Raw genomic sequence first — 22749 nt, forward strand, 5'->3', positions numbered from 1 at the left:
GAAATCACCTATAGAAAAATAAGAAAAAAATTTCGAATACTTGAGACTCATGCCATTCTAACTAAATTTGAATCTCAAAGTGAAATGGGAAGGTATATTTTTAAATCTTCACAAGTTATTGGGATGAGTTACCATGGTTTAAAACCACTAGTTTATATACTTGACTCAAGTACCATGGTACATGATTTTCTGCATGGGTAAGAGGAAATCTGCTATAGTCTTCAGCCAACTGCTGAATTTGATTTATTCCTCTCCCCACCTCAGATATTTCCTGCCTTTGAGAAGCTGAGGATAAAAGTTGCATCACTTTCTCTCTCATAGAATGAAGCATCATCTCAAGGTGATGGAGGGTGCTGGTTGTGGAGATAGTATTAAATGCCAATAATAAGAGATAACTTTTACCATGGCCTGACCATGTGTCAGTTACCGGATTTACCTCTGTGAACTCTCCATTCAGATTTTTTGTTTCATTTGCCAGTTGTGTTTTAAGTAACAGGTATGCAACTTTATTTTATGAATTTAATCCCCTTATTATCAATAACAGAATTTATGCAGAATTTTTTTTAATTACCTTTTTTTAAAGACAAAAGAGAAAAATGGAAAAAGAAAAGCTTCAAACGCAGAGTGTGCTGCCCTATTAAGAATATGCATTCAAAGTTATTGTCTCTCTCCAAAGCCTTAAGTGGTGAGCCTGCTAGTTAAAGGGCATATGAGTTACAACAAGTAAAACTAAAGCAAGCATGGAACAAAACAGAAGACTTGGCTCCTTCTCTCCAGGAACAAATCATCTCTATATTACAAGCCAATATGTGAGCAAATTCACAATTATACTAGAGATTCATAAACAAATTTATATACACATTTATAGATAAGTCCTGAGAAAGCTGGCACATCTTCAAGGAAGAGTGTAATCATGAGTTGCAATGACACGAATGGGAGTCTGGATGAGCCACATAGAGGAATGGGTGTTTCCTTGTAAGAATATAGGAGAGGATGTCTCATTGCAGGAAAGGATGTGTGCTGATGGGAGGGGAGCTGTGAGAAAATGGTTGACTAAATGAAGCAGCTAAGCCAGTTGTGTTTCTTTGAGGCTGGAAGTCAGGGTAAAAGATTATTTCCTTCTTGGGACTGGGTTTATATTCCAACTGAGGAGACATTTATTTACAATAGGGAGGACCCCTTTATGGCATTCTAATTCTAATGAAAATACCCATTACATGGTAGGCTGACTGAAGGGGACAATAGCGTGCAGCAGGTTGGTTAGAGAATGCCCTCAGCAGCAGCGCCTGGAAGCAGCTGGGCCAGGGAGACTTGAGCTGCAAAGCGCACACAGTGCAGGGCTTAGCCCGCCCTGCAGGGAGGTCTGCAGCTGAGATGACCCTTCACACTTGCCCCCAGGTGGGGAGAGGGGCAGGGCCTTCTGTGGAACAAGCCGCTTCAGCTCGGGCTATTCCGGTCAGCTAGCAGTCTAGGCCCTTTGGCAGCACCACTGATGGCAGTTGAGGGAAATAACACCTCCGCTTCTAAAGAGGGGCTGGGTGGTGCTCCAGGGTGCTTGGAGATTACTCTCTGATAGATCAAAGGTATTGAGCAGCAGAATGAACTCAGTTAAAAAACCTTAAGTCTACTAAATCAAAATCTCTCACGATGGAGCCGAGATGACTGAATTAAGAAAACATCCCCACAGGTAATTCTGTTCATCATCCAAGTTCAGGAACCACTGATCTAAAGGGCATTAACTACTCTGATGGAGCTTAAGAAATAATTACGTGCTTCTTCCTGGACCATTCAGTAATCCTGCACGTACACCACTCTTTAATAGGCAGAGCAGAGGGATGAACAGAGAAATCACATTATGAATAGCTCTAGATTCATCAAAAAGGCACACTGGCTTTTTAAGTGTTTTCCACATTGCATATGAACAAAGGGACTAAACATAATAGAAAGCCCATTAAATTGCTATTGCATTAGGAGAAATTACAGGTTATGTTTCAGACCATTATAACATAGACATAAAACTATATTAATCTATAAAATCTTCAGATAAATACATAATGAGCTACCTGGATAAGCAGGTAACATAAAATCATGATTTTGCAGCACAGTATCTCCTTTACTGTAGAAATACCTGTAGACATTTCATTCAAATACTTGGGGACAGACATTTAGAAAATACGTACATGTTAAAAACCTGTGTAATGGGATATCTTATCTGGATTTGTGGCCCGTGTCTCAGAATCTGTAACAGGGAGTGTATCCCATCACTCCTGCTCTTAGTGTCTGCCAACCCTGGGTGTTTCCTGTCATATGTTTTGGGTGGGGGGTGCCCTTGCTTTCCAAATACCCATTTGGCTCAGAAATTTCTATCTTCTCTCTCCTCACCCCTTCTCCTTCCCCAGTGACTCAATGATATGATAAGGAGTTTGGGGAACTGGGTAGATCTGGCCTAGGTCTGAAAACACCCCAGGGCCCTGTGATTTTAGATACAACATGGAACTGGTAGGTATTTATGTCTGCCCCAGACTCAGTGAGGCTGGTGCATGGAGGTAAAGCGTGAATGTTTATCAATGCAGAAAAGCTGGACGATTGCATGGCTCTAACACTTAGGGTCCAATGTGTTTTTCTGTGGAGCACCCATAAGCAAGCTTTAGCAAAGAGGGAGGAAATATTTCTTCTGTGACTTTGTGGAACATTTCTTACCCTGACCAGGAAGGAACTGGAGAGATTCCAGGAGCTGTAACAAAATAGGTATTGGGTTTCCAACTTTTATAGGTAGTAGGGGCTTCAGTTGAAACACAGTCCTCCACTGACAGTTCAGGACAGTATTTTGATGCAGCCAAAACAAGTAGTAGGAGGATTTGGAGTGAGCTGGAGTGGCTGAAATCAAGGGAGCTAGTGAGTTCTGAGTGTGACCTTGAGAAACACCTCTGAGATCCCCTGAGAGAAGCTCCAGGCAGTGAAAAGGAGGATAGGTTCTATGAGAGCCCTTGCTGGGAAACTGTGGTGCTATCAAGAGAAGACAACCTTTGAAAAGACAGAATTTCTGTTTGTTAATTAACCACTACAGTGTAGGACATAGATAAAAGTGACGTCATTTCTCAGACAAGAGTGGTGAAGCCTGCCCATATTATTTATATGAGGAATCACTAAGCTTAGAAAAGATGCAGAGATGCTCTTTAGAGAAGGTGATTAATTCAGGGCTTGCATTATGGAATAAAGAACATGCATTCTATGTCACATAAAAAACTCTCCTAAGAAACTATTTTACCACGTTCTTAAGTGCCATAGTTTATTGTTACATATAATTAAGCAAATAATTTCCATGACTAGGAACTTTTATATGAATTGGTGACTTTAGCTCACAAGTGAGGACATAGAAATAGGCACTTACTCTTTTTAGACCACTGAGTTCTTTTCATTAGAACCAATATTTAATTAAGAACATACAGTAGTTGTTTTTGGGCCACCATCTAAAGTGCAAGCCATGGATGGGATTTTCTGATTCTCTTACATGTGTGACTTGCCAACTGAAGTCTTTGGGTTCTCCTGACATGTCAAAGAAGAGTTCACATAGTCAGTTCTTCCCCTGAGACTTCTAGGAAGATCAGAGCCTGAGGGGAGACAGCTGTTCATTCACAGAAGCACGAGCCTCTCCATTCACGAAGCAGCGTCTACCCACTGTCAATTTTGAAAAGAATGTTTCAGTCTCTGGAAAGCATAGTCTGCTGGGTCTAATTCCCAGATGGCCACAGCCCTGCAGTTCTCTTTTGTCTGTAGTGATCTAAAGAGAGAGGTTTTTGCCAAAATATTCACCATTTTATTCCCAATCTCTTCCTCTTCCCAGAATACTAATTTTATATCCACTGGGATTCTTAAGGTACTATCACAGAACAGGCATGCACCTTCCCAGAGAAAGGGAATGACTGAGCAGTTTTCAGTGTGTGTGTGTGTGTGTGTGTGTATGTGTGTGTGTGAGAGAAGACAGACAGACAGAGAATATGTGCATGCTTCAAAAGTCCTTGGATTTATTTCAGTGAAATCATTTGACTAGGATCACCTTAGGTGTGACACTCAGGAAGTGAACTGGCCGCTCTTCCTGTCTTGCCCAGTGCGACCCATACCTATTGACATGACCTAAGCTCAGGTGACCTCCTCTGTCTCTCTTTTAGCAGGAAGTTTCACCTAAAATCCTCAGGGGAAGAATTGTTTTACACTGTGAAAGTCCCACATCTAGATGCTAGAGAATTCTCTGAAAAGTTTTTGGCTGTCATGCCAATGAGATTCTGTCCTGGCATCTCTATCATCCTGGAGTGGGTTGGCATGAGTTCTGTCACCGAACACTTGTTCATTAGCACTTCTAAACCAAGCAAAATGTAGTTGATACTGAGGAAGTATGATTCCAAAGGGCACTGTAGGCTCATCTTAGTCAATGATATTTTTGCCTTAGCCTTATATGCTCTTTCCCTTTGATTTCATGTGGTATTCCCACTTGAGTCATTTCCTTGAGTTAGACAACTTTCAGGTTTTTGTATGTAGCACATCATGATTACACTCCACAGATATTAACTGAGGATGGAAGAAGATCCAGAAGTTTTATTTTAATTTTCCAGCAGGCAGTACTAATATGTACATTCTTAGCCAGCTGACATTGTCAAAGCCGGGGACTGCTAAGTAGCAATGAGTGAGTGTGAGTGTGGGGAGTTCACATGAATGTGTTAACCGTTGACTGCGGCAGTCATTTGCTTATAAATATAAACTTGGGAGCAGTTGCTGGTCTGTATTTAAATATGAGCACTTAAGGGAGCATAGAAAACTAGTGTGCAAAGAAGTTCAAAGAATTTAGTAGTGGCAGAGGAGAAGCAGAGATGAGACATCTGTGAGACAAAAGAAGTGATTGCTTGAGTTTTTTATGAATTTCTGGTTTCTGGTTTGGGTCCCTCCTGCAGCCTGGTAGCTCTTACTGCCCTTCTGTACTCTGCAGTAACTCTTTATCCTGACAATTAATCTTTATATTATTAATTTGGAGCTAGTTTGAATTATTTTCTGTTAGTCCCAGATAAAAAAGTCTAGCTAGGGAAGCAAGAGGTATTAGCCAATAGGTATCTGCAATTTTCAGGACTGTATTATATCTAGTACAATGTCTACTCCATAGGATACACTGAATAAATGCAGAAAGACAATCTGGCTAGGTGGTGGCAATGATACTGGAAAAAAAAAGGATGGAAATCGGAGATCTGGGATAAAGGGAAATCCCAAAGGATTTGGACAGTGACAAGATACAAAAAAAGAAGATTAATGCTTGTGGTGAGGATTCAGGCTAGAGAGAACTGACTCCAGAGGTAGATTACCTGTCACTTTTTCTCAAGATAATCCTATCCCAATACTCTTTTTAAAAAATCTAAATCACAGTAACTAATGGAAAAATACAGACCAAAATAAACAGTAATATGTTATATATAAAGCATTTGAAATTGTAAAATATTGGCCTCTTTCTATTCCTTTGATGAAAAAAGCATTTATCTCCCCTTTTTATCCTTTGCTTTGGGTAGGCAGATTAATGTGTTTAGGTATAAAAATGGTAGCTAAAGAGTGCTGTCTTTAGAATTTTTCCTTTTTAATACACATCAATTTAGCCCTACTCAATGTAATTTAAAATGGGGTGTTTGTATTTCCGTGAAGGTGTTGGGAACATAAGAGACTTAGTTGTAAATAGCCTGACACACAGCAAGTCAGAACTGAAGGACAGAGTATGCATTTATGTAGGATGGAAAGGACCATTAGTCACATATCCATCTTTTTAGTCACTGAGAGAACAACCTCCATTAGTAACATCATTTTTGAATAATAAGAAAAATGTATGTACGTCCTTGAACATTCAATAAATAGTGAACCTTACACATGGGAAAATTAATTAACTCTTTTTTACCCCATAATTTTATATCACATTTTCTACATTACTGGAATAGTATATTAAGATATATCTTGGTGCCCATGAAACATAAATACGGCCCCACAAGGAAAAGCCAAGAGAGAAAAAAGCCAAAATTATTTAACACAGCATCTGCTCATGTTAAATTGCTCATAATAAATAATGGAAGGAAGGAAGAAATGTTCTACCAATCAATTTCTGAGTTCATGTAGCTAGTGTAAGGTGCCCCAGAGCCCTATGTCACAACAGTGAGGTTTTTCTCTGGTTTTAATCCTTCCCAGGGACTCATATCTGGAGCTTAGACTCACTGTGTGGTGACCATGCTCCATTTCAAGTTCATGCTGCCTTCTGTTTTGCACCCCAGGACTCCTCCCATGCTGTGCTCACAAAACATGGGCTCAGGTATAGTCCGGAAGTGTGGCAAAATTTTGCATCCCTGGGGGCAAGTCTCATGGGGAAAAGAGGCTCCAGTCCTCCAAGTGAGCAGTTGACATGGGTGTTCTGCAGGCTTCTCCAAGGACTCCAGGCCCCGTTCAGCCCAGCAATGCCTCCCCACCTTGGCTCTTCCTCCTTCCTCAGCTCACTTCCTTTGTCTCTTCTCTTCAAATAAAGTAAATGCCCCCAAGTCCTTGTCACCTGCTCTGTTTTTAAAGGATAGTAAGTTAAGACACACTAGGTCCTTGTAAATTAGAAGGTTGAAAACCAAGACTTTGTGAATACTGCTCTGAGACACTTCTACTCTATTTTACCTACAAAAATAGGTAAAATCATTTTATACTGTTATACTCTGCATTTATGGAAAGTTATACTGAACTAAAGTTTTCAAAACAAACAGGTCATTAGGAATTTCCTTAATTTCTGAAAATCACTCTCTCTTCTCACTTTAAGTTTATTTTATTCCTAAATAGCTAATTATTTATATAAATCAAAACACTACTTCTTAGAAACACTAAATAGAAGAAATTTGTTTTGTAAGTGAATCAATTGTTTCAAAAACAGGAATAATTCTTTTCTTGATTTGTAAGGGTTAATTTTGATAAAACAAACTTCTTAATGTGGAAGCCACAGTTATTCTGCAAATATTGTACATAATGAAGATTTGAATTTTCATCTTGAAATAAATCCCTTTTAATTTCTTAAGGAATATCTGAACTTTAGAAAAACAAGATGGAATTACTCTTCATGAATTAGTTCTACTAATAAAATTCTCTTTGAATCGAGCCTGTAAAGACTGCCTAGCATATATTGTATAAGCTTCTATTGGCAGCAGAAAATAAATTAATTTGAAGCAAAATATACTTAAATCAGACTTAGAATACATGGCAGTATTTGGAAAACATAAGAAGCACTTTAAAATGTTATATGATTGTTGGAGAAATTTTTCTCAAATGAGCAATAAAAGCAATTCAAACTGAAGATGGATGTTAGCATAACAGATTGTGAATTTTCAATTATTTATTCTCTTTTAAAAATATTCTATTTGAATAATGTTTCTGGAAAACAATCACATTGAACAAAAACTTCTCTATATGCAGAAATTTAGATTTAAAGAAAACCTTGATTTGTTATGAGATATAGGAATCTATTAATTTGGATATTTCTTTTAGCTTTGAAAGTCTTTCATAGTGTTCTGAAAATTTTATTTAGAAACATTATCAACCAACATAGTTATAGCATGGCAATAAAGAATGAACAGAAAAGTACAGTTGGGTTTATTTGGAAATAATGCAGAGTTATAAATCTAAGTGATTATGAGCTAAAAATAAAATAATTGTTAAAGTCAGAAGTAAGCAATTACTAATGTGGGACTCCAACTTAGGGGATATTAATATTTTTAAGGTAACGTATTTATTACTCCTACTTTTAATTTACTCTAACTTTAAATCTGAGGTTTTATGCTCAGTCTTTGTCAGTCTATGATGTGGTTCAAAAATTTAGACTTCCTCTTGATTAAAAATTTATACAGAGAGTTTGTTTATTTGATTTGGTCAGTTGGTCAACCACACATGACTTCTGGTAAAAATGGTATAGATTTTTCTGTATTTCTACACTGATGCTAGACACATTTACCTAAATTAACTGTAAAGATGTTTTCATCAAATGTGGTTGTAAAAAAATAAAAACATACTTATGTGATACAAATGCAAAACAATTTTATCCACAGATATTTTAGATCATCTGAGGTTTGAAAGAAATAACTTATTTACTATTTACTCTATAATTTGCAATTGAAAGTGCGTTTTATTTATGTCAATTTTCATTTTTCTTTCTTATACATAAACATCTTGAAATCATTATTCAGAGAACATTATGTTAGTATATATAGATAGTATATTCTAGCTAAGCTCTTTCTTCATGGAAGTATACAGGGGAAGAAATGCTATTTTTTTTATGTAATAAAGATCTCCAAAATTTCAGAAGGCAAAGTTATTTCTAGAGTCAAATGAGACCACATTCAGAGTCAAGGGGTAGGAGCAGTCCACCTGTGGTACATGCCATAAGAGGTTTGCATTATTAGTAGGAAATGAAGTTCTAAAGTTCGTTAAACATGTCTACATTTTATCTACCCAATGTGCCAGTGCTTTTGAATAATTTAAGTGACAAAATATATTCTTACACCCCACAAAATCCTTAGTATTTCTCAGTTCTAAAAATTGCAGAGTAACTATAGATGATCTCTCTCTTCTCTCTTACTCTATCTCAAATTATATGCTTGAAATGAGTCAGATTAGTACAGTGTTTATTCCTTATCCTCTAATACACATTATATTTGACATGAAAGCTAATTAAAATAATTTTCTATTGGAATGTTGACCCATGGGACACAGGGTCCTGATACATATGCTCAGTTCAAGAGTAAATTTGTAATTTTGTAATTTTGAAATGTTTTGAAATTTTTCAAGATCACTTCAGCTGCATCTGTGTCTTCACGCTTGTGATATTACATATTCCTGAGCTTAAACATATACTCAAAATAAGCAGTGATGGCACAGTGATTATAAAGACTAAGAAATTGAAATTGAGCTCCTGCAATCCTATCATTCAGTGTAACCTCTTGAAATTTTTCACTTTTGTTTAAAATTTGTGTAAACTGTGAGGCATAATACTTCTGTTTGGTAAGTGAAAATTTTAGTTCATGCATACCATGTTGCTGAGTATAAGTATTTTAATATTAAAAATTGGATCAAGAAAATAAGGAGTATTACTGATTATTGCATTGTTAGTACTGACAATAATTTTGGTCTTTAGAGGATAGTGCTGTTAGAAAATGATATATTCCAAGTTTTCAGATGTGGCACATCTGCTCCTGTTTACATATTTACTGAATTAGGTAACCATGAAACTTCAGAACACTGAGGTACTTTCTCAACCCTCCTACTTATTGCTGCATATCCTGAACTAGAGTGATGGCACAGAAAGAACTTCAGAAAGGTGCATAGATATTTTTAATAGACATTTTAACAAATAGAATCAATACTCATTCTTAATCATTTATCTTACATTATAAAATTTAACTTTTCTTTTGTTGTTGGAAGATTAAAGATGCTCTTTAGTTCATAAAATGAATGCATAAAGAAGCAAATGGAGGTAAAATATTTTCATAGTCTTAACCTAGTTTTGACATGAGTACTGACAGTTTTTAAGCCCACCACTTAGCCTTCCCCATCTGTCCCACACCTGGGAAAGCTAATAAAAAAGCCCAAATACTCCCTTTTTTGGTGCTGGCAAAAAGTTCAAATCATGCAATTCCCTGCCCTATCCAGGGGAACCCTCATCCAGCCCCACATCTTAACTACCATAAACTCCAGGCTAATCTCCTTTCCCTGCTATCTTAAGCTGGTTTTGAACCTGCTTAGGAGTTTGCTTTGTCCCCTCCAAGAAAACCTTATTTTGTAAGTAGTAATCCTTTCTCATACTTTCTTGGCATATGTGTACCTTCTGTGTTTGTGACCACCAGTCCAGACATCCAGACCACAGGCTGAGTGGAGGTTTCATCCAATCTCAGATGAGTGAGTATAACAAGGTTTTTATCTCAGTGTAGGATACACACTGAAGTACAGTCAATATACGGGACTGTAGTAATATGAAAGGATCACTTTCCAATTCCAACACATTGAAACATTGGGTATATTAACCACAGGACAAACATTTTATGCCTAGGTGAACTTGAATCCAAGACATAGAAACCTCAAAATTGTGTAAAAGAAAAATATGAAAAAATAGATAGGAATTGAAGCTGATATGGCCCGAGGGCATATATACATGAATTAGGCATTAAGAGCTGGTTGCTGGGTGTTTCAGTTTTCTAGAGGAGAAAAACAGATATCATCCCTACAAGTCCATGAGGAATAGCAACTAAAATACTTGAACAAAGCCAGCTGGCCATCATAAACCCCTCCACCATCCATAAAATAGAACTAGGAAAATTTCCGTTTTCCTGGGACACCGTGAGAAGGCTCAAGAGTACATGAAGAGCCATGGGTGGTAGTCAGTCTTGAGAAAGCAGAGCTCCAGGCTCATACCATACATTTATGTTGGATCAAAATATACCTAGCTCAAATGGTCCTGGGAACCTCAAGCTAAGAAAACAAGACAAAAATGAGCCACAGACGTATAGAATTATATTTTAGGTATTCTAAAATTTAAATGAAACACAGAAAGGTGAAAAGACTTTTTTTTTTAATGCCATATATATGTAATAGGAATATAGAGTATAGCATTGCACTATCAGTTCTATAATCAAGGTCATGGAAGATAAGATACTCTTTAAAACAACTACCAGTGAAGAACTGGTATCACAGAAATATTAAAAGTCACACAAAAGCACCAAGCAGAAAGAGGAAATGTCAGCTGTTCTGACTAACTAGAAAACGTATACAATAGAACTAAAAACCTGAGGGACACTTTAGACAAGTCTGTCAAAAACATTCAGTGTTATAATAAGATGGAGAAAAAAAGGCAAAAACAAGTATTATATTAAGGTAATGACTATATTTAAAAATAAATGATCTAGAAATTATAATTAATGAATGAGATTAAACAAAATGAAATGGAGAGGCTGTAGATGAAAAGCAAATTATTGATATAGATGCATATGAGGAAATCATTCAAAATGAGGAATATAGAGATAAAGAGAATTGAAAAAAAAAAGATCCAGTGTATCTTCAATAAGAATTCATGGAGAGAATAACAATGACACCCTTTGAAAAGTTAGTAACTATCTAAAATGGAAGAAATACTTTATCTCATGTTGAAAGAGGATGCTAAATCTCAAGCAAGGTACTAAAACAGATACATGTGAAACTTAATGTAGCATGATAACCATAAAGCATCAAAGCAAAATAGGAAATCTGAAATCTAACTGGGCATAAAAGGTTTCCAACAAAGCAACAACAAATTGCATTTTTTAAAATTAGTTAAAATAGAAAATAAATATAATCATATGTTTAAGTAGTGAGAAACATGTTTAAGTAATGACAATACAAAGTTTTATTACAAGCCGCAGAATTATTATGAAGATCCACAGAAAAATGGAGCTTACTAATAGATCCTTGTAAAAAATACGCTAAGACATTTCCCTCAGCAACAAGGAAGTTGAAATCACAAGGGGAGAAGGGAAAATTAACATACTAAATATAAAATTAATTAATTTCTGGGAACAAAATACAGGAGTTCTATAATATTGGACAATAACATTGGGTGGTATGTCAAAAAGCAGTTACAATATTCTAAGGCCTTTGACAATTACAAAATAGGTTAGTATTGAGTAACTTACAAATTGTTAGATTTATATCTTAAAAAATGTAAAGATTAAACTATGTGAGAGTTAACGGCATAAGCAGAGAAATTAAATAATTAAATTCCAAATGAGTGGAAGTCAAAACAAATGGCAGCATTTACAAAATTGATCAGTCTAGTAGTATTGTCAGTGAAAGAAAATAAGTAAAAGAGAAATTAAGATAAATATGCCAATAACCACAATAAACACAAATGAAATGAATTTATCAATTTAAAGGACAAGATTTATCATATCAGATATATCAAATAAAACAAATACTACCAAACAAAACAGATTATATCCTATTTAAAGACATGAAGCAAAAATCATAGGATAGTTTGAAAACAAACCATGAAAAACATATACTAATACATACATATCCAAAAGAAAGCTTGTTTAGAAACATTATTAAAGTGAATTCAATTTAATGCAAAATCATTAACAGAGATAAAAATCACTACAAAATGAGAAAGAAAAAAATCCAGTTGAGAAGATTTAGCGAAACTAAACTCCAAGTAATCACTTTAATACATAAAAAGATATAGAGCAGCAACTGACTGAGTTGAAAGGAAAACTTGGAAAATTAATAATCATAATAAATATTTATGTTAATAATTTAACACATTTTTTCAAAGCTGATTTTTAAAAAGGATACCACATATATTTATGAAAATATTTAAGTTACATTTCATTCCAAATCATCTTAAGTATCCCTTAAGTTGTTCTGCAATTCAAAAATTATTTAAAAGTTGTTTTCCCAATAATATGGGAAACTATAGTTGTTAAACTATTTTTATAAAGGTTATTCTCTATTTGTTGGGTACATGCTTAATTGCAAATGACCCATTCACAAATATCAACTCAATGCAAGGATATTAGCCACCACCGCCACCATTATGAATCACAAAAATACCCCAAATTTATATGTACAACAGGGTCTCTGATCATAGTGCAGATAAATTAAAGAGCAACTATAGTTTTCCATATTATTGGGAAAACCACTTTTAAATAATTTTTGAATTGCAGAACAACTTAAGGGATATCTAAGATGATTTAGAATGAAATGTAACTTAAATATTTTCATAAATATGTGTGGTATGCAGGTAAATTGTTACTTAGAGGAACATTTAGATGATTCATTAATAAGAAAAACAAGAAATCAGGAGAACAGTAAGGTATCTGTTCAACCCATAAAGCTAGGACAATATAAATTAAAATAGTGAGGAATATTTAAATTGTTTTCAGTTATCTTCAATAGGAGGGGCACTGGAAACTTGGAGTGTGTGGAGTGGCTGTCATTTATTTTAATTATTCAAGGTTACTGTAATATGCCTTTGCCATTTAGTGACAAAGGGCCAGGGATACAAATACCCTGCAATAATTCCACGTAATAAAGGATTGTGTAACCCAAACTGCCAAGCGACTTCCCATGAACAAACATTATAGAGGCCACAAAAAAATTTTTATTAAGAAGTCTGAATTTTCTGAATTTGATGAAGTTGTGCAATGGGAGCTCCCATACATGGCTGGTAGGAATGAAACTTAGTACAACCATTGGAAGAGAAATTTGGCAACATTTGGTAAAATTAGAATGTACACACCTTGTACTCATCCTATGACACAGACATTCCACTTACAGGTGTATATCTAGGGAAGCTCTTGCACATGTGTACCAGGAAAGAGAAGAAATGTTCATGGCAGCAGTGTTCAGAACAGGAAAAGATTTGGAATCTTAGATGTAAACAATAGAAAATTGAATCAATGAACCACGGCACATTCACATAATGGCACACTGCATGTCCAAGTAAATGAATGAAATTGTTCTATATGCAGACCCATCATAAAATGTTCAGTGAGAAATGAAATTTGCAAAATGGTTCAGGAAAAATCATAACACACATAATTCTACATATTATTTATAGTTGCACACATGTAGTAAAATGACAAAACTACGAACTGGAAGTATAAACATCAAGTTCATTCATTACTGTGGCTGCCTCTGGGGAGGAGAGGGAAGGATACGAGACCAAAAAGGAAGATGCACAGGACTTTCATGTGCTACTTCATTTCTTTGAAGGAAGCAAACATGACAAACCTTTGTTAATCTGTCTGATCTTTACATTACTGTGTGCTATTCTCTGTAACTTGATCTATTTTTGAAACAAACATTTTCATTGACAATTTCAAACTCTTTGAAGTGTCTTGTTTAAATATATGCATTATATATATATATATATATATATATACATATATATATACACATTTCCTTTAATTCCTTAATATTCTCCCTTGTACTGAAATTTTGGACATTATTACTTCACATATTTGAAAATTTTCTTAGCTTAGCATTTTCACCTGTGGGTGAATTTAACCAGATCTTATACTTTAAAATACCAAGGCTTTTTTCCCTTAACTTTATTTTTTCTTCTTCTCTTTAAATTCTTAAAGTTCTAAATTCTATAAAATTCTATTATAAATCATATTTACTCTATAGTTTCCTTATGCCCTACCATGTGACCCTGATATACAAATATGTTTCATGTGCAAGGCAGTTGGTCAGGGGTTTTAGGAAGGTACATAGAAATCTGGGTCTTGTTTCTTAACAACTTATGGTTTAATAGAATGGGAAGTTTGGAGGGCAAGCAAACTGAATATATTTAACTTTATTGTAGAGTGTTAAAATAGCATTAAAAGCTCATAAACAAAATGGCCATGGGTATTGAAATGAGAGAGAATTAAGGAAGGGGAAGATATTCTGCTAGAAGAAATAGTATTTTTTTTAAAGTAGGAAAAGACAAGACATCCAGTTTCAACATTTTGTCCAGAATATTGTTAAGAAAAGAAGCATTTCACAACATTTTGGAGGGTCCTGGCTATCATAGAAATGATACTTAGTTTGTGCTAAGTAAGAGGGACAAATGAAACAATTTTAGCCTCAGTTTGTGGATGGGAAGTGCAGAGGACATATTCAACCCTGAAATGTGGGAAAGTTAATTCAAAAGTTATATGTACAAGACATCATGGTTTTCTGCTCATGATTCATTGTGAATCCTCAGATGGCAGAAACCAAAGCACCTTACACACTTCCTTTCTTTCTTTCAACACTGGTACTCAACAAATGTTGAGTGAAGGGACAAGGCAGCCGTTTATTCACCAAACATTTATTGAGGACTTACATGCATCAGACAATTCACTGAGTCTTAAAAATACAGCCAAGTGGACACCCACTCATGTCACCGGCTCTCCTCCCCCTGCTTGTCTTACCTGATGACGGTTGTTGCCCTTGTGGCCCTGAATTCGGAGCCAAATAGAAGATGCTTCCCAAACCAAGCAATTTCCATTCCTGTCTCGTTATCTGTCTGTCATCTTATTGTATGTTGCTAGGTCGTCCCCTTTCCGCCTGTAACTGAAGGGCCTTGAGAGCATCCTCCTTTGCTCAAGCCCACCTTGCCACCGAATGAGCCCTTACTACTTCCCTAAGGAAGCCGATCCCCACCCAACTCCATCACCTGTGTGATGGTACTTCACTTATGTTTTTCAAATAGTATTTTACTCTAAACATCATTTGCAATATTATCGAGTGCTTAAGATTTGGAAACTAGCCTAAGAAAACTTCTTTTTAAAGTAGGAAGGTTTTCCTTACACAAAAGTAGTGATAACTCCGTATTTACCAAGCCCATCTAGCACCATTAAGCACACAATCCCTTTGTCTGATATCTATTCACTTACAGTGGTTCTGATATTGTCGACTTTAAAATTGTGACCTTCAAATTTATTTTTTTAGTAGAATGGTTTCTTTACAAAAAAAGAAAGAAACACATCCAAAGCACTGACTTTCTCTCAAACTTTAGAAATTTTCAGCATTATTACAAAGATGGAACTGTGATTTTATTTTTGTTTTTTGATTACCTATGTGTTTTCTTCCATATAGTAGCTTCCCAATAAATTTGACAAAGGAACCAGAAACTAAGGTGTCCCTAGAGGTACAGAGCCAAGAGGGGCTCTGTGACATTTTTCAAGATAAGTGCAATGTGAATTGAAAAAAAAAAAGATAAATATAAAAGCATTCCTTCCTGTCTTGGCCCTTTCCTCTGCTTGATTGGTCAGGAATGATGATGTGATTCATCATCTTCCCTTCAGCTGTTGGGATTAAAATGTCCAGAAATGCTGACAGGATCAGGAGAACATCTCTTCCCCCTTGTGTCCTCTAAAACGTAGTCATGGTTAATTTAGCTATGGTGAAGGAGAGAACATGAAATTTTAAAAGAACATTGCTTTACACTGATTGTACTGTTTATTCCTTCCAGATGCCAAAACTGATAAAAGTAAACCCTCATGAATGCACAATGATAAAATCATGAAATAAATAAAATCATATGTGTAACTTATAAAAATCATGCTTGCTCCAAAATAGATAACTCCCATAGGTAGCTTGCTTTTGATTAGGACAAAGAAAACACATTGGGATTTTGTCATTCAGAAACAACCATCACATTTTATTTTTCTTCTTTTTCAGGAGGACACAATTATTTCATGTGTGCAATGCTATTATCTTTTATCTAAAATTCTAATCTTTAATTTTCCTTTTAGTTTATTGTCCTATGAGTTTCAATTTGTATCTCATCAGTTTGAAAAACTCCTGTAGTCATTCTGGGCCATATCAGTTTACCCTGGAGGCTCTTGTATCAGTGTTTCAAGGACATTTGAATTTCAAACATTATCCAAAATGGATACAACATGAAGTAATCAGCAAGTACAAGACATAGCATATAGTACACTGTATAACTTTTCTGAGACATATGAAAGAAGACTCAAATAGTGAAAAGAGGAGCATGGTTCCTAGGTAGGAAGGCAAAATATTATAAATGCATTTGTTTTTCTGAAATGAATTTATAGAGTGAAAAACATTTTCTTTTCTAACTTGACAAAACTGTTAAGTTCAGATTAAATAAAGAAAATTTAGAAAAATTTTGAAGAAAAATTTGAAAGTAGAATAAAGACAGTCCTGGACAATTTCCATTATATAGTAAAATGTTGTAATCAGTTTTGGTCCCAAGACTGAGCAGAATAAATAGTATGAAATGAGACAAAAACCTAAAGCAAACTTAATTATATAATATTTAAAACAATAAAAGTAAACTCATTGATCAATGGATATTTGACAAATCATTGAGATGATTATCTATTTTAAAGAAATAAATTTAGATCACATATCAAATCATATCAAATTAAGTTTCAGCTGGATTGAAATATTTAATGAATAATATAAATTCTGTAAACTTAAAGAAGATATACCGTTTCTCTCACAGCGAAGATTATTCTTGGTAGAAGACATAAAACAAATATGGATATGTTAGTTTACATGATCCTTTAAAAGTTTATTGTGTCAAAATTACAAAAAGGCAAATTATAAATTAGTAAACATTATTAATCATAACTAAAAGAAAGTATTATAGATAGGTAGTTAATATTTCTACCCTAAGAAAATTATATTAATGTGGCAATAACATATACATAAGAAGGGATATTAAACAATTAAAAAATAACAAAGTATAAACATTGGCACATTCAACAAATTCTGTTTATTAGAAGTTAAAACACATGGAAATTTAAATGGCAGTCTTTTTTAAAAAAGTAAAGCAATCAAAATATTAAAAATAATGAAGAAGATGTGGTAAAAGATGTTTTCTTGTACAGTCGACTCTTGAACAATACATGTTTGAACTGCACGGATTTTTTCAATAAATATACAGTATCTGTAATCGGATATAAGGCAGCAGATTCCAAGGGTAATGTGGTAGACAGAAATGGAAAAATGTTGCAAGTAGTGGCCTGTAGGGGGACCAAGCCCACAACGTTGGTGGTAGGATGGCACTAACCCACTGAACTAACCAGTCGCTGTTCACACCTAGCTATCCGGGACCCAGTTCAGGCAACTCAGAGGAAGGAGCTAGGAAACCTTTGCCCTTCCAAGTGTGTCCTTCCCAGCCCCCACCTGATCCATCTGCAGGCAGGTGTCCTCTGGCAGGGACCAGTAGAGCAGCTAATATACCCACCACTTGCTCTCTTTCTGCTGTTGGACCCTACAGCCCTGCCTTTTTTCCCCTTCTTTTCTACTCTGTGTTGTATCTGTTATTTGCCCCATTTTGTATACTGTAGGCTACTAGTAGTTATGTTTTTTGGGAGTCAAAAGCTGTACGTGGATTTTAGACTGATGGGAGTTTTTGTTTAAGGATCAACTGTATTGATGTTGGCATATAATTAGAGACAAGCTTTTAGAAACAAATTTTTATTTATCAAGAATCATTGAAAAACTAATGCTTAAATAATACAGTCTAGGAATCTTCTCTAAGAAAAATTTTAAAAGACATTTATGTGTAAAAGTAATCATAACAGATCATCTACAATAGCTAAATGGGATAATAATATCAATAAATATTTAAGTTTTTTCAAGTAAAACTTGATTTATACAAACTTTGATAATAAATGTCCATATTATATTAAAGGAACACATTCATATAAGCACATATAGCATGTCTCAGCTATGTATACATCAAATACAAAAAAATTAAGTAACATTTAATAACTTATTTTTCTTATATCTGCTTATGGGTCTTGTCTAAGGTTTCAGTAATGAGCATATAATGCTTTCACAGTGGGAAAATGTAATAACCAAAATGAACAGAAGAGGAATAAAAATCATTTATTAATATAAGTAAAAATACTCTATACATTTTTACAGATAAAAATGTTGAATAAATTCAAATTTTCAATTCTTCATTGATGTTTTATTGATTGTAATAAAAACTAAGTTTTTAGATGAAATGAATTCAAATTTTCAGTTCTTTGCCAATGGTTTTATTGGTTGCAATTTAAAATAATAAGCTTTTTTTTTTTTTTGCTTCCTGCCAACTGCCAGTATAATTCTCAATGTCACTTATATGACTATATAGATGAGAATAGGAATATTTTTCAATGTTTTAGGTGCAAGAATTCTATTGAATGTAAAACATAATCATAAGGCTACAACTATTTAAAGTTTCTTGTAGCAATAAAAGAGAAAGAATATTGATGGAATCCATAAATAGTATATATTTTAAATATTGTTTTTTATATATAACTGTTATAGCCTGGGTCTCCAAGAAGCCAGCCTAAGTTGTAGACATTGTGATTATTTTTTAGGAGGTTCAATGTCAGGGTAGTAAGAGTAAAAGTCAAAGGAACTAAATAAGGAAAAGAAGGAAAATCAAGAAGATGTTGCATAAATGTGTTGGCCACTACTTTACCATTACCCAGAAGACAAAGCTGATCACTTGGCAGGTGCATATGCTTAGCCTTACCTCACTGGACATCTGTACACAGAAATCATACATTGCTGCTGTCCATCAGAGGAAGAAAGAACACATGTACCTCCATGGAATGGATCAGCAGCAAATAGTGGTGCTAGGGAAATCTGAGGAGGTATGTCTATTCAATATAATGACTGTCCTTTGTGTGTTCATATATGTTATTTTCGCTTCCATGAAAAACAAAACTAATATTCGGTCATTAAAAATTTAGTGACCCCACATTCTTCCTACCTACTAACTCTGTTCCCTTTAGAGTCAACAGCCTCAAAAGAATTATTTAAAAATCACTTTGACACTTAATGAAACCTTAATTTCCTTCCAGCTACTGCTCATGACTCATATTGTCGGTCTTCAGAAATCTCACTGGGAGCTCTGTTGGTTCCACCACTCTTTCACTATATATATACACATTCCCCTTGGTCTTGGGTTCCTCTTTTTCAGTTTAGATCCCATCTTTAAAGACACCCGGGCATCCTGTCTCTATTCTTATCTTACAGGCATTTGGCAAAGTTAACATTCTCTCCTTTTCCTGTAGCATGTCTTTTCCTGGCTTCATTGATTATTTCCCCTGGTTTTACTCCAGCCTCACTAGCCATTTTATCTCTGTCTGATTCTTGGGTTCCTCTCTTCTGCTCCATTTCTAAATGCTGTCACGCCGCAGAGCATTGACCCAATGCACACTGTGAGCATTGAGTAGTATTTCACTCTGTGAATCCACTCTATCGCCGGCCTGTCTCCCCTTTGCTGGTGGCCATGTTGCTCACCCTAGATACCTGCTGTTATTTTGATTTCTCAGAAATGCCAAGATCTGGTCATTCTCAGGGACTGTGTGCTCACTTTTCCTTCTGCTCAGAAATCTTTTTCCTGGATCTTCAAGTGATGACTTTTCCTATACTTCGGATCCGAAGTGAAAATATCACCGAGAAGGACTTCAACTATTAATCTGTGAGATTCTTCAGTTTCAACCGCATTTTCCTATTTATTTTTCTCTCTGGCACTTGGAAAGCATTATTCCCTTTTTTATGGTCCCATTAGAGGAGGATCTATCCCTCCCCACTGTAAGACCATCTGATGAGAGCAGGGCCCTTGTTTGTCTTGCTCAACAGAGTGTTTGAAGGAGCCATAATAATGCCTAACTCACAGTAATCAGGCAATGAATACCTTGTAATGAATTACACTAAAACAACATTATAAGGCACTTGTACTGATCAAATAACCTAACATTTAAGGAAAGTAAATACCAGTATTAGTATAAAAGTATGAGTATTTTGTGGTACTCTTATTCCAAGAAGTTGGATCATGACTTGTTCTAAAAAAGTATTTGAGCAATGCACACCAAACACTTAAACATATGTATGCTCTTTGATCAATTGTAAATAATGACCAATTAATTAATTACTGATGAACTCTTAAAAATACAGCAACTTTTAACAATATTTTGCTGTGGGCAAAAATTTTACATATGCATTATGCAATTGTTTTGAACTTGCTTTGTAATGTCTTCATTTATGATTCAGTGACATTTAGTAGTTTTACTTTAATTTCCACTTTACTGAGGTATAATTGACAAATAAAAATTGTACATATTTAAGGCATGCAATTTGACTTTTTATATACATGTACATTGTGAAATAATTACCACAATCAACCTGATTAATACATCGATCACCTCATACATTCACCATTTTCTTCTTCTTTGTGTGTATGTGTGTGTGGTGAGAACATTTAAGATCTACTCTCTCAGAGTACAGTACAGTATTGTTAATTATGGTCACATTGCTGTACATTACACCTCCAGAGATGGTTCACCTGCATAACTGAAACTTTGTGCCCCTTGACTTATTTGCCCCCTTTCCTTCTTCTGCCAGCTCCTGGCAACCACCATTCTACTCTCTGTTTTTCACTCTACGCATTTCACTCCTTAAGTTCCACATGTAAGTAAAATCATGCAGCATTTGGCTTTCTGTGTCTGGCTTATTCAGTGTGCCATAATGAAATGAACCACATGTTCATGCATGTTGTCACAAATGGTGGGATTTCCTTCTTTTTTTAAGGCTAAATAATAGTACATTGTGTGTGTGTGTGTGTTTGTATGTGTGTGTGTTTGTGCGTGTGTGTGTGTGTGTGTGTGTGTATCACATTTTCTCTATCCAATCATCTGTCAAAGGACATTTAGGTTGTTTCTATTATGAATATTATTGACATGATCATTGGAGTGCATCTATCTTTTCAAGATTCTGATTTCATTTTCTTTGGATGTATACCCAGACTGGAGCAACTGGATCATATGATAGTTTTAGTTTTAATTTTTTGAAGAACCTCCATACTGCTTCCCACAATGGCTGTTTCATGTACATTTCACCAGCAGTGTGCAAGTGTTCCCTTTACTTTCAAGAAATACCTGTTCAGGTCAATTGCTCACTTTTAAATGCATCATTATTATTACTGGTAACAGGCATGGTAGCTTGGCATGTAAACATGTAATATAGAATTTGAAGGAATAGATTAGAAGGATATTTCAGATCACTACAATAGTATATTTACAAATATTTGAGTCCATCAGACTATCTAGCAAAGCACATTACATAAACTACTTTCTAAATGTAGTTGTTCTTTGTTCCTTTTCTGTGTGTGTGTGTGTCTACCTAAAAAAGTCTTTTTTCATTTTATCTTTCAATATTCTTATTTAATAAGATATGGTAAATATATACACATGCACCACAACTAACTAGATAGAATAAATTGAGCTTGAAATGGAAATGCAAGAAGGAAGTTAGCCTTGTAAACAATACATTTTCATTAACCTACTAAAAATAAATCATAAAAGGCTGCTATGAACATAGAATCTTTGGTAGGAAAAAAGGGCCTCAAATACTCGCTCATTTTAAATGATATGTACTGTGTAAACCAACGAAGACACACTGTGAAGCCTTGGAAGAGTTACTTTATATTTCTTGTGTATATCTAAGTAATGTTGCAACAAATAATAAGTAAAAGTGGTTGTTAGGAACGTTATCATATAAGTCCTACATTAGCACTTAAACAGCATAAAGAAAAATGTGAGAGGCTCGATTTACTTTTATATATAATCTATCAAGGTATACTAGAGATTCTACTACTTATTCCTAAACAATTTCTGACTGGATATAGACTGGTAATTACCAGCTGAAATGTGTCACTGAAACTGCCTGCAACTTGACCTGGGACTTCCCAGACTACAGAACTGGGAGGAAGAAACCCCTGCTCTTTATAAGCCACCCCATCTGTGCTATTTTTTACAGCAGCCTGGATGAACTAAGACAGTTATAGTATTAAGGTTATAGTTATAATATGTATGTCCTTTGTATTGTCTTGTACTTTTTTCTTTAAAAGAATTTGTTAAAGATTTGAATCACCCTTTTTGAATCACCTATTCCCTGAATGTTCGATTTTGTCATTTAAACTGTCTGGGCAACATACTTCCTGTGGAAATATTTTAACTAATTTAATGACTACAGTACCATTTGTTATTCCAGTTTCTCCTTGAATCATTTTTATTGTATTTTATTTTTCTGTAAATTTGTCCATTTCATGTAAATTGTAAGCTGTATTGGCATAAAATTATTCATAATATTCTCTTATTTTTGAAATCTGCAGCATTTATAATCATATACCATATTTCAATATCAATACTCCTCACTTTCTTTTATTTC

The sequence above is a fragment of the Manis pentadactyla genome, chromosome 5, assembly GCF_030020395.1.
Source record: "Manis pentadactyla isolate mManPen7 chromosome 5, mManPen7.hap1, whole genome shotgun sequence".
NCBI classification, from domain to species: domain Eukaryota; kingdom Metazoa; phylum Chordata; class Mammalia; order Pholidota; family Manidae; genus Manis; species Manis pentadactyla.